This window comes from Panthera leo, chromosome D4, assembly GCF_018350215.1.
Source record: "Panthera leo isolate Ple1 chromosome D4, P.leo_Ple1_pat1.1, whole genome shotgun sequence".
NCBI lineage: Eukaryota > Metazoa > Chordata > Mammalia > Carnivora > Felidae > Panthera > Panthera leo.
The window spans coordinates 60,888,737-60,901,397 of NC_056691.1; the positions used below are offsets into that span (position 1 = coordinate 60,888,737).

The 12,661-nt window shown below is 46.7% G+C and overlaps 1 long non-coding RNA gene across 1 annotated transcript; it reads right to left on the reverse strand.

Moving 5' to 3' along the window:
- Nucleotides 1-2,820: 2,820 nt before the first annotated feature.
- Nucleotides 2,821-10,939, reverse strand: LOC122205456. Its single transcript, XR_006196058.1, has 3 exons — nucleotides 10,271-10,939; nucleotides 4,068-4,190; nucleotides 2,821-3,503 (listed from the first exon to the last, which is right to left on the reverse strand). It is a non-coding gene; the product is annotated as an uncharacterized LOC122205456 (long non-coding RNA).
- Between the last annotated feature and the right edge of the window lie 1,722 nt (nucleotides 10,940-12,661).

Below are 12,661 nucleotides of genomic sequence, written 5' to 3' on the forward strand. Positions count from 1 at the left end.
GAGTCAATATCCCCCTACAGCTGGAGTCCAGCCTCTTGCTTTATAATAATCATTCATTCCTTCAACAAATGTTTTACAGCATCTACTATGTGCTGGGCAGTGTCCTAGGAGCTGAGGAGGCAAGAATAAACAAGCCAAACTAAAATCCCCGCTCTCATAAAATTTACATTCTAGTGGAGAGAGAGAGAGAGAAATAATAAACAGAAATAGTAAGGAGATATCTTAGCATGTCAGCTTGTGAAAAGTGCTTTGGAGAACAAATAAAGCAGGAAAGAGGGTTGAAACTGACAGAGTGGGGCTACAATTTGAAACAGGGGGTCACAGAAGGACATACTGAGGTGACTCTTCAGCAAAAACCTCAAAGAGGTAAGTAAGCAAGACATGCAAAGAGTGTTCCAGGTGGAGGAACAGCAAGGCCAGAGGCTCTGAGACAGGAGTGTGCCTGGCATGTTCAAGGAACAGTCAGGAAGCTGGTGTGTCTGGAGTAGAGTGAGCAAAGGGAAAAGTGGCAGTACCCAAGGTCAAAGACAGGCCGGGATCAGGTAGGACCGATTGCACCTGATGAACTGGGGAACCACTGAGGGTATTGAGTGGAACAGTGACACGATCCGATGTATTTGAACAGGATCAATCTGGCTGCAGAGTGAAGAATCATTGACAAGCGAGGGAAGGTGAAAAAGGTGGAAGCAGGGAGATCAGCTAGGAGACTGATAATAAGCCACATATAGGGGCAGGAACCAGGGTGCAAACAGAAGCCGTTAGGTTAATGTTCTTCTCATTATATTCTTAAAATTTTTTAATGTTTATTCATTTTTGAGAGACAGAGACAGAGCATGAGCGGGGGAGGGGCAGAGAGAGAGGGAGACACAGAATTGGAAGCAGGTTCCAGGCTCCGAGCTGTCAGCAGAGCCTGATGCGGGGCTCAAACCCACAAACACTGAGATCATGACCTGAGCCAAAGTCGGACGCTCAACCGACTGAGCCACCCAGGTGCCCTTGTTCTTCTCATTATTAATGGAATAATATGCATCAGCAGATACCAAGTCCTAGGACTGTGGGAAACACTGATTTACAGGCTCATCTACCTTACAAGGGACTCAGTAAAGACTTAAGAAAGCGTCAGCCCAGGTCTGTATGGCTTAAATTCTCATCTTAGCAATACTTTCTCCCACTCCCTCTCCCTCCACACAAGAACCAGAAGCCAGTCTGCAAACCCTGGCTTAGAGGCTGGGGCTGCTTTGAAAGATGATGCCCATTCTCTTTCAGAGGATGTTGGGGGCTCCATGGTCCATCTGGCTGTCTTTGAGCAGGATCCTGACCCTGGGAGGATAACCAGGCTTCCCCCTGCTGTCTGTCCTTTTTCCAGGCAGGGCTGGACACCCCTTGCCACGCTGGTGCCAGCGGCAGGGATCTGCCATGTGGCAGCTGTCTCCTCCCAGGGACTGGCTCCAGTTTCCAGCACCCTGTTCCCAATCGATCCCATCATCCATGTCTGCCTCTGCTCTTGCTCCAACAGCAGGGAGTTCTTCTTGTACTTTTTTCTTCAAACAAAACCAAAAACCCCCCAAAACCATAAGCCATCTTACAAACATCTCTCATGTATTTCTTCTCTTTCCCCCACGTATTTCCTATTCGTGTTTACATTGAAGTGCTTCTTTCAACCAAGTAGCTCAGCTGGTTTTTTGTTTAAATACATTGTTTGTTTTCAGTTCTTTTTTTTAATGGATAAGTTATGAATGATGGCTCCAAAAAAAGATTAGCTGAATGAATCTAAGTCGCTTTTCTCTTCTCACAAGGCATGTTTTTTAAACCGTAAAATTGGGTTTCAGGCATCAAATGTGGTCTGGTGACACAGTTCGAGTAATAATAATAGCTGCCATTTATTAAACACCTACCTACTCTGTGCCAGACACCTTGGTATGCATCATCTTAATCTTCACAACTGTCTGAAAAATAGGTGTTAGGATCCCAGTTTCACAAATTACAAGACTGAAGTCCAGATGGATTAAATACCATGCTTAATGATACTTGGCAGAGACAGTGACAGAGCCCAAACCCGGTCTGTCTGACCCCAAACTCCTGCACATTTCTCTACTCCACATGCCTCTCCTTGAAGATGCCCTTCTATGACTGAGAAGTTAATAGTCTTAAAGAACTAAAGAACGCCCCTGAGGCTCAACACCAGAAAAATGTAAAATGACTTGGCCAGGGTCCCTCACCAAAACAGAGATGAAGCTGGCCCTCCTCCTGAGGTGTCAGGGGACAGCATCTGGCCTGGGGAGAGTCTATGACTAAACCCTTCCGGAGTTGAGGCCGAACCTGGGGTTGACCAGAAGAGCCCGGAGCCACTCCTTCCACCCGTGTTCTTTGTCAGTTTGACAACAGAGGAAGGACGGACATATCGGCTTGTTCCATATCGGCTGGACGAGCCCCGAGCAGACATAGGCAGGCAGTTTAGTCATAACTGAGCATCTCCAAAAGGACACAGACTGGCAAGGGGGCCAAAAGCCCCCCTCATTTACAGGTTTCACAAACAATAAGATCCTTTACAAAGGGGGTTATCAATGAACAAGAGGTACAGTTTAGGAACAGAACCTTGGCCAGATGGGAAAGTTTCTGGTCTAACCACTCATCAAACTTTAGGAAGCAGGTAGTCCTGGGCTCAAAGTCTGGCTTACCAGTCATTAGTGGTGCAACTTTGGGGGAGTCGCTCACTCTCCTGACCTTCAGTTTCCTTGTCTGTGAAGTGAGAATAAACAATTCCTCTTTCACAGCAAGTTTATTGTGAAGATTAAATAGTTACAACAGCGAATGTACTTCGAGTACTCACGTGTGCCAGGCACTGTTCTGAGCATTTTTCATATCATTAACTCCCTTGGTAAGATAATGCATACGTGCATGTAAGGTACTTAACACAGTACTTAGCTCTTGTTAGGCATGCAACTAATAACAATTATAGTAATAATACCAGCAGATCAGTGGCAAGATCAGTGCTTCCTGAGGCTCCCATGCCGTTATTTGGTCTATGGCGGTTGTGTGCTCCACCAAAGTCAGCCTTGCTGTGGCATTCACTCTGGATCCCAGTCTGCTGCTGGAGTCTCTCCCTCATCCATGGTGTCCTTCACCAAAGACAGCTCACAAGTAATGCTTTGTACCACCCCCAACCAAGTCACCTCTTCCTCAGAGGGATGTCCCCAGGTTCCTCAACTTTCCCTGGCCACTAGTCTGCTCATGGTTTTCTTCGAGTGATGTCCAGAACTGACCACAAGCCCTCCATATGGACCAAGAAGCACACAGAATAACAGGAGCATCCCTCTGTGTTCAGGCCTCTGGGCTGCTGTCCTTGCAGTCTGGAGTCACCTGCATTTTGCTGGCAGCCACATCACACCGTGGTCCTCTAAGAGCCCCAGGTTTGCTCTCTGTGGACTTGTTGTTGTGCTGTTTCAGATGAACAGCAAGCCAGATCTCCCTGAGCCTGCTGACCAGCAGTTGAACGCAGGGGCCTGTGAACAGGGCCAAAACATTTCACTCGTGATTATGTCCCCATGTTCCAGACCGTTAAGGGCATCCAGATTAGTAGCCACGATTACGGGTGAGTGTGGCTGGGCTGGTTGGTGGTGAACCCACATCCACGCCTAGAGACCATCCATCCCTCTCTTCTCTGTGTGATCACACAGCATTTGTAAAACCAGGACTTCTAGAAAGCCACTGAGGGTCAACACCCAAATTCCATGTTGCTGACCTCACCCTTTTAGCCTCTCAGGACTCCCAGACTCGGTTGTGTCCCCCACTCTCTGCACTCCCGTTCACTCATCTCCCAAAGGATGCTTAGTTGCTCTGCCTGGATCCCATCCACAGTTTCCCGCCCTGCCCTCACAGGCACTCCATGGGCTCACTGAATGCACCTAGGTGCCCCCTGAGATTCTCCTCATCTCTCCTTTCCCTTGTAATTATGCTCGCCCCACTATTTCTGTTTGCTGGTCATTCTCCACCAATACGTCTGGTGTGCCTCTGTCATAGGCCCAGAGGTGAGAAAGTTCTTCATTCTTTTCTTCATCTGCTCATACCTGCTCCAAGTGCACTGTGGGAAGCCTCTTGAGTGGACTGTGACTCATTCTGGCATTGGGTGGCTGCGTGTTCCTGCAGGCGCCTCCGTTCTAGACCCCTACTTCCAGTTTCTGTGTCCCGAACTGGGGGGTGTGGAGAGGGGGGTTAATTGTATCGAACCACAACATACAGGCAGAAAGTGCACAAATCTTAATTCACAGGTCAGTTTTCATAAAGTGAACACGCCCATATAAACAGCACCAAGAACCAGAACATGACCAGCACCCAGAAGCCCCCGTTGGGTCCCTGCCAGTCACTATCCTCCCTCAGGGTAACCGGTATCCTGACCGCTAACACTGTAGATTGGTCTGGGCCTTTTCTTGGTCTTGGTACAAAATGGAATCACCGCCTGTGTCCGCTTTTGTGTCTGGCTTCTCTCACTCAACGTTGCGTTTGTGAGATTTATCCATATTGTTGTGTGTGATTGTGGGTCTTTTGTTCTCATGGCCTTGTGGCCTTAGCCCTTCACAATCTGACTTGATCATGTAGATCCGTGTGGGGCCCCTTGGTTTTGTCTCCACCCGCCCCCAGCTGGGTCGGTTGCAAGTCTCACCTGTATCCCCAACTCTGGTCTCACCCTTCAACCTACCCTGCATTTACCCTGCCAGACAAACCTCTCCAACACTTGGCTCCAATCATGTCCTCACAGCTCAAAACATTCTATGGCTCCCTGTCATCTATGGGGCACTAACTCCCAAGACTGGGGTTATAGGCTACTGACAATCTGGCTTCAGTGGTCCCAGCTTCGCACCTGCTCTATCTCCCCATGCCTTCTAACTACTCAGGACGTATTAGCAGGTCCATAATCATGCCTGCCCTTTTCTGCCTCTGTAACTTTTGCTTGTGCTATTCCTTCAACCTGAATGTTCTTCCCACTCTTCCTCCCATTGGTGAAATCCTTCACGACTGAGATCAGATGTCACGTCCCTGTGATGCCTCCTCTACTCACCCAGCAGAAGTAATTGCTACCTTCTCCCAGCTCCCATGGTGAGGCTTGGCTCATGCTGAGAGGTATCACTTATCACTTCTTTAAAAGTTAATTACCACATTTCACCCATTCTGAGACCCACATTTGTATTCGTCTCTAGCATCAGGATGCACCTTGCCATTGATGGCATCTTATAATTGGCAGTATTTTTTCCTTTCTCAGTGATACATAAAATAATGGTGTCTTAGATTCGATGAAATACAGTTTTTTCATTTTTTATCTCAGCACATTCTAGAAAGAGTCTCTGACACCACACTGTGTTGTATAGTTAGTCTACCTCTCTGTGTCCTCTTCCACATGTGAGACCATAGGCACACACAAGCACACAATCTGGGTTTGTTGAATGAATAGGTGTGCATTTTTCATTATTACCTGAACGCCTTCTACATGTGTTTCTACAATGGGGAGAGGGTGTGCCGTGGGGAAGTCCCCTCCATGTGGCTCTTCATGAGGTTCGTCACAAAGGGCAGAGGATTACCCTTTCCTTCCAGGGTACGGAGGGCCAGGTGACAGTGGGGGAGTCTCACTTCCCTGGGGCTGGCACAGCTTGGAGGGGGAAGGCTACATATGATTAATTTAATGCCAAATCCTTAATCAGCAAAGCAAGCTTCAATTATGACATCCTTCCTATCGGGTAAATATGATTTGCTTTTCAAGGATCTTATTTATGGCCTGGTTTTCAGGAGCGCGCTGAGACAGGAAGCTGTACATCCTATCCTGCCAATCTTGCTCCAAGCTTTAAATAACAACAGTGAGCCTTTTCATTTGCCTTTTCCTAACAAAATCAGTTATTCCCTCTGCCCTATCCCCCAATCCAGCTCTATAGTATATTAAATAGCAAAGGACACAGGTAGGCCAGCATCTGGCTTTAGTGATATTTCGGTTACTCTTTGCCCTTTCCTTAACATTCCAGCTGTTCAAATTCCATAGCTGATTTTAGTAAACTCCAGCATGTTCTATCATTTTCCACGTGCTTCTAAAATTTGGAAATACAGTGTACATCATCAGATGCTTTGGGATGATCGACTTGCTGTGATTAATGGTACCATATCTTCCTGGTATTGCACCATCTTGCACAAGGAAGTATAAGATCTTCTGACTCCAGATGGACCTGTGCCTATGTTTGAAAGACTGGTTTGGGGGATGCCTGGGTGGCTCAGTCAGTTAAGCATCTGACTTGGGCCCAGGTCATTATCTCACAGTTCATGAGTTCAAGCCCCACATCGAGCTCTCTGCCATCAGCAAAGAGCCTGCTTCCGATCCTGTCCCCCTCTCTCTCTGCCCCTCCCTCACTCACACTCTCTCTCTCAAAAATAAACAAACACTTAAAATAAATAAATAAAAGACTGGTTTGGAAGGAACTCTGCGCCTACGTTCATCAGGGATCCTGAACAGGCTAACAGCTTTATAGGATTTGTTCCAGTTTTAGATCAGCTTGATGAAGAATTCACTATATGTATCAGGTGTTGCTTTCTGTTGGATGGTTTTCTTGGGTATTTCAAGGGCATGGAGATTGCCAGGCCGATGAGCATGATAAAGTTCAATTGCATGGCCATCTGGACTTCCTTTGGGGAGTTTTTTTGATTGATATCTTTATTTTGTCAGGATCTTGGAAAGCACTTAATTCTTTTATACGATGTTCATTATCTTTTAGCAAATTAGATGCCTCTGGGAATTTTCTAAATTCCATCTTCTCCTTTAAAAGATGGATACAATCAGTTGCAATGTGAAAGAAACAAATAAAAAGTTTCTTGCTGTCAAGAGCAGTGACCTCTGGCTAATAGGACCGAAAGAGAGAAGTAATGGAAGGGTAAAAAGAGATTTATTTTTCATCTTCTATCCTTCTGTACTGTTTTTTTTTGTTTGTTTTTGTTTACTATGAGCATATATTTCTTTTATTAAAGAAAAAAAAAGCTTCCTGTACCACTTTGCTCTCTGTTTTATTATTGCTTTGGTTCTATTTTTCTCCCTCTTATATTTTCATTTTGAGACGTTCAGCTAGAGGATGACTCAGTTCATTAAAAAAAATCCCAACAACAAAACAACAAAAAGATTGAAGAAAAACCCCACTACATTTGGTTTCTACTGTTTACTATCACTTTTCCTCTTCAATTTTCTTTTTATTTATGCTTTGATTTTTTTTCAATATTAGGGTTAATCTTATATTAGAAACAAAGTAAAACCCTTCAGTCTCTAAAACATAAACTTATCTGGGGAGAGTTAGGGACCCTGTGGAGAATCTGGGGATCCCCTTGGCAGAGGAAAGCACAGACACACAGCTTCAGAGATTGTACCCCCAGAATATCTCTTCAATACAATCTAGGGCACAATGTCCTTTCTATATATTATCTCATTAATTGGTCTCATTAATAATTCTGTAAGGCATTCTTATGCCCATTTTACAGAAGATAAAATGGAGTCTTAGGCTGAATGTCAAGCGAGCACAGGAGAAGTGACAAATTTGGGGCTATAATTCTGGATTTAAGAGGCCAACCTGTCTTTTCTATCACACCATAGTTTAAGGTTAAGTGAACTGTTGATTTTCTAGCTTCTCCTATTGTTTCTGTTCCCTTTGTTAAAATTGGATATCTGATGCCTCATTGCTTGTTTCTTTTAGCAAGATCCCCCGTGGCTTGCATGTTCTTCTATCTTATGCTGGTATGAGTCTCCAAGGGAGTCAGTTTGATTTATTGTCACCTTGGAGGTCCTCAAGAAACACCCCAGAAGGGTCATAGGACCTGGAGTTCAATGTTTCTCACTTCAGCACCCCTGTCGCGTAATGACGCAGACCCTAAGAGCAAGGAAGGGAGGTGGGGTGCAGGGAGGAGAAACAGAGGGAACCCAAGAAGGAGACATGGGGACTGCATTTTGTTCCCAGTGTGCTGGCACTTGGGAAGCTCCTTGGCCTCAGCTTCCTTCTTTTAAAATAGCGTGAATGATGATCATGGGTAATTTTAACAACTCCAAGAGCGTGCTGGGCTTTTACCAGGGGCTGCGCTCTGAGTTTGGCACTTTATAACTAGAAAAGGGCAGCGCTGGGATTCTAAGCCGGGTCTGAAAGCCTCCAGGGCCCTCTACCCTATTACCCTATGCTCTACTACCCCCACTATGATACCCCAACAGGTCCATTCTCCTGAAATGGCTGGCAGGAAGATCAAAGGGACGGGAAAGGAGAAATGCCACACCCTTCCAAATATCTTTTCTCTCTTTTTGTGAAAATTATTTCTTGCCAAAGTCTACATTTTTAATGTTCATGAAAATGATATTATGATCAATAAAAAATTAATGTTCTGTGTCTATTCTTGGGCATTTATTTGTCTCCCAATCCACAATGATAACATGAACTGACTTTGGAAGAAATATCACTCATTTGGGGGCATTTCCTCCCTACCTCACATAACCAGAGTGTTACTAGGGCTTGCTGCTGTTACGGTATCTCTGTATACATGTGTTTGGAGGATTTAGCCAAGACAGAGCAGGACCAGCGTCCCTCATTGTGGAGATCTGATCAGCTTCCGTACTGGCTGCTTCCGGTCCCGACAGGCCAACCATCCCAGCTCTGTACCGCTGTGCACACGATACCCTCTGCCTGGAAAGCTTTTCCCTCTAACTCTAAACCACGTCCAGTTTTCAGAGCCCACATTAAATTCCACCTCCTCCATGAAGTCTTCCCTGGTCACTCCTCCAAGGAGACAAGCCCTCTGTCTTCTGAGCGCTCAGCCCCTGTCTCCCACCGAGCACGTCCAACCTCCTCGCACCATCACTGCCAGTGCTCAAGACCCCTCGCCCACCAGGCTGCAGCTGTCTTTCTCTGCCTCCTCTTCAGCCCCACCCAGGGCCTGGCAGGTAGTAGGTCCTCGGAGGGCGTCTGTTGACATGCACTGATGATGCCCAAGACTCATCTTCACTTTTTCCTGCTCGGCTCTCAGAGTCCTCCTGGTCAGATTCATTGTCACTCCTTCTGGCCCTCCGTGTACCCTGTTCTCATTTTGTCCCCTCACTATTCACTTGACACTGCATGTTTTGGTAATCCACTGCTGCCATCACAAACCACTCCAAGATTCTGTGGCTTAAAATAGCAACCGTTTTGCTTATGACTATTATCTGAGCTGGGCTCAGCTGGGCAGTTCTGCTGGTCTTGCTGGTTGGTCACTCATGTGGCTGCATTCAGTTGGCAGGTTGGCCGTAGGCTGGGCTCAGCTGGGGACGCTGGCACATTTGGGATTCTCTGTCTTTCCAGTTAGTCTTGGAGACTCTCCCTTTCCACATGGCCTCTGTGCACAGTCTCTCCATGAGGCTTCCCTAGGAGGGTAGCCAGTTTTTTATGTGTCAGCTCAGGACTCTGAGAGGAAAAAGCAGAAACCCCAGGCTCTCTTATGGTTTAGGCCCAGAACAGAGACAATGTCACCTCCATCACATTTCATGGGGCAGTAAGTCACAGACCTAGCCCAGACTCAAGGGGAGAGGACTTCAAACCATAATAGACACCGAGAGACATAGTTCACTGGGGCCACCTACCCCGTCGGTGTTCCCTGCCACCACTGCACACATCAGGGCTGTTTGACCTGTTTGACTCTGTGCCTGTCCTGTTCCCATGAGTCCACCCCTGGAGGGCAGGGGCTGTGTCCCCAGGGCCTGCACAGTGCCTGGCACAGAGTGAAGAACTTAGTAGAACTTAGTAGAAATTCCCCAAACGGGGTCAGGAAACCTGGGCTCTGGATGAGTTGCCACAGCAAGACCGTGGGTATCCCTGACCCTCTCCAGACCTCAGTTTCCCCATCTATACCAAGAGAGGTTAAACAGATCTTTAAGATCTTTTGAGTGTAGCTGACATTCCGTGATTCCAGTGGGCACGGTACTGGCCATGGGCCACATGTCACGTCTGGCTGTTCCCTGGACAGGCTGTTTTTAGGCCTCTGCTCTTCACACATTATGCTTTCTGCCTGTACAATCATATTCTTTTCCCGCTCATCTTTTCAAGGCATAATGTACATTTTTAACCTCATTTGCAGAGGTTGAGTTAACGACTTCCTCGGCTCAAGACACATTCATCATTCGTTCATTCCATGCAACGCCCTTCTGCTTTGTTTTCCGCTTCATCCTTGGTCCCCATTCCTCCCCCACCCCCCAACATGGTCACCCCTTCAATGTGCTTACATGTCACATGTTACCTACCCTTGTACAATATCCGTCCCTCTGGCAATGGGTGGCCACGCCCCCTCCACCTCTCCGTTTTCACAAACACTGTAGACCGACATTCTTAGACATCTCTCCTTGTGCACCTGCAGGGCAGTGGCTCTAAAGTGCATACCTAGGATTTGGGACTGCGCGGATCCTGGGATGTGAATCAGTCTAACCAGGCAACAGAATCAGCTTGAGTGTTTAAAACACAGGGACTTGCATGCAGGGAATTGGTTACTTGGAGAATGGAAAGGCTGAGAAGCTACATGGGGACAGTGAAGCAGCCAGAAATTAGCAACAGTGGAGAAGTGCTACAGGAGGACCAGAGAGGGGAGGGGTTATCTGGTAAATCTGGAATCATAACTCACCAGTCCTGGTCCCTTGGAAGGAGGCACAGCTGCTGCTTGGAGATGCCACCTGCGGCTGAGGAGAGGAGGAGAGATACCCTGGTTTCTCCCTTCTGTCCTCCAACTTCCTGTCAGTGCCTCTTAGTGGGAGCCAGCTGACAAGGAACTTGGAAAACACCGCCTGCAGGGACCAGAGCCACTCAATACAGAGCGACGCAGCAGCAGAGGACAAGGAACACGTATCTCAGGGCACACAGCCTGGGGCCGGCTCCGCAGTGGGCACATACCCAATGTCACGAAAACCTGCCAGACTGCTCTCCAGATGGCTGTGCCGCTTCACACAGCCCACATCCTTAACAACACTTAGCATTATCCAACTTTCTCATTTTTTAAATTGATGGGTAAGAAATTGAATCTTGCTGTTGTAGTTTGGGTTTTTCTCAATGACCGGTGAGGTTGAGCATCTCTGCATGTATTTATACGAGTTTCTGCTTCTGTGAAATGGCTTCTTCCTGGTTTGCAAATAGTTCCTGTATAAATCTAGCTCTTAGCCCCTTGTGAGCCCCTTGTCAGATTTAGGCATTGAAAATATCTCTTCCCTCTGTATCAGCTTTGTGACCTTCATTTAGAAAGAAATCTTTAACCTGGGTGGCTCAGTCGGTTAAGCATCTAACTCTTGGCTTCGGCTCAGGTCATAATCTCACGGTTTGTGAGTTCGAGCCCCACGTTCGGCTCTGTGCTGACAGTGTGGAGTCTGCTTGGGATTCTCTCTCTCCCTCTCTCTCTCTCTGCCCTTCTCCCATTCGCTCTCTCTCTTAAAAATAAATAAATGAACTTAAAAGAAATTTTTAAAGAAATCTTTAGGGGGGCATGGGTGGCTCAGTTGGTTAAGCGTCCAGCTTCAGCTCAGGTCATGATCTTTCAGTTTGTGAGTTTGAGCCCCACGTTGGGCTCTGTGCTGACAGGTCAGAGCTTGGAGCCTGCTTCAGATTCTGTGTCTCCCTATCTCTCTCTCTGCACCCCACCCCCCACCCCGGTTGTGCTCTGTCCTCCCACCCCTCTCAAAAATAAACATTAAAAAAAAATTTTAATGAAAAGAAATCTTCAGTTTTGATGTAGTTAAACCTACAATTTGCCAGTGCTATCACCGTGGGTGGGTCATGTCCCCTGGCTGTGCTGTGCTGTAATTCTCTAAGTGTGCAACTGCAGAGAGAGGGCAAGAAGCTTGGTCTTTTCTCCAGGTTCCCTCCATGGCCCAGTTTTGAGCTATTGTCTCAGGGAGATGTTCTCTGCTCTGTTCCCAGGCTGCGTATTCACCACTAAAGAAACCTTTGTTTTCTGGGTGTCAGCTTCCCAGAGAACATACTAGACATTGTCTTCACAAACAACACCACAGTTGCAAATAGCAAGGCAGAATATGAAGGAAAGACACATGCAACAAAATTGGTTTCCAAACCAGGCCCCTGTCAGGAAACTGTGAGGAAAGGAAGTAAATAGAAAATTGAAAGTTGGCATTTCTCAGTTCTCACTTTTCTCAGGTGCCGTGTCTCGAGGAAATATATGCATCTCAAGTTCATTTCCATTCCCCTCATTTCATCAAAGTATTCAGAAAGCTGTACATGGTTGCGAGGAGACAGAAGGAGCTTTGGATACATGTCGGACAGACCCCACTCCAGCATGTGGCCACTCTGAGGTTTCCCGTAAGTCACCCCACTGCTTTGAGCTCAGGTTCCCCCAACGTGGAAAATGACATTTACCATGGATACCTTTCCAAAGAAGCTTTAGAGAGTGGAAATGAAGTGTTTGCATTTTTTAAAGATCTTTCTTTAGTGATAGAGATTTTTTTTTAAGTTTATTTATTTATTTTGAGAGAGATAGTGCACAGGAGGGACAAAGAGACAGAGGAGAGAAAGAGAAAGAGAAAGAGAAAGAGAAAGAGAAAGAGAAAGAGAAAGAGAGAGAGAGAGAGAGAGAGAGAGAGACCCAAGCAGGCTCTGTGCTGCCAGTACAGAGCTCGATGTGGGACTCGAACTCACGA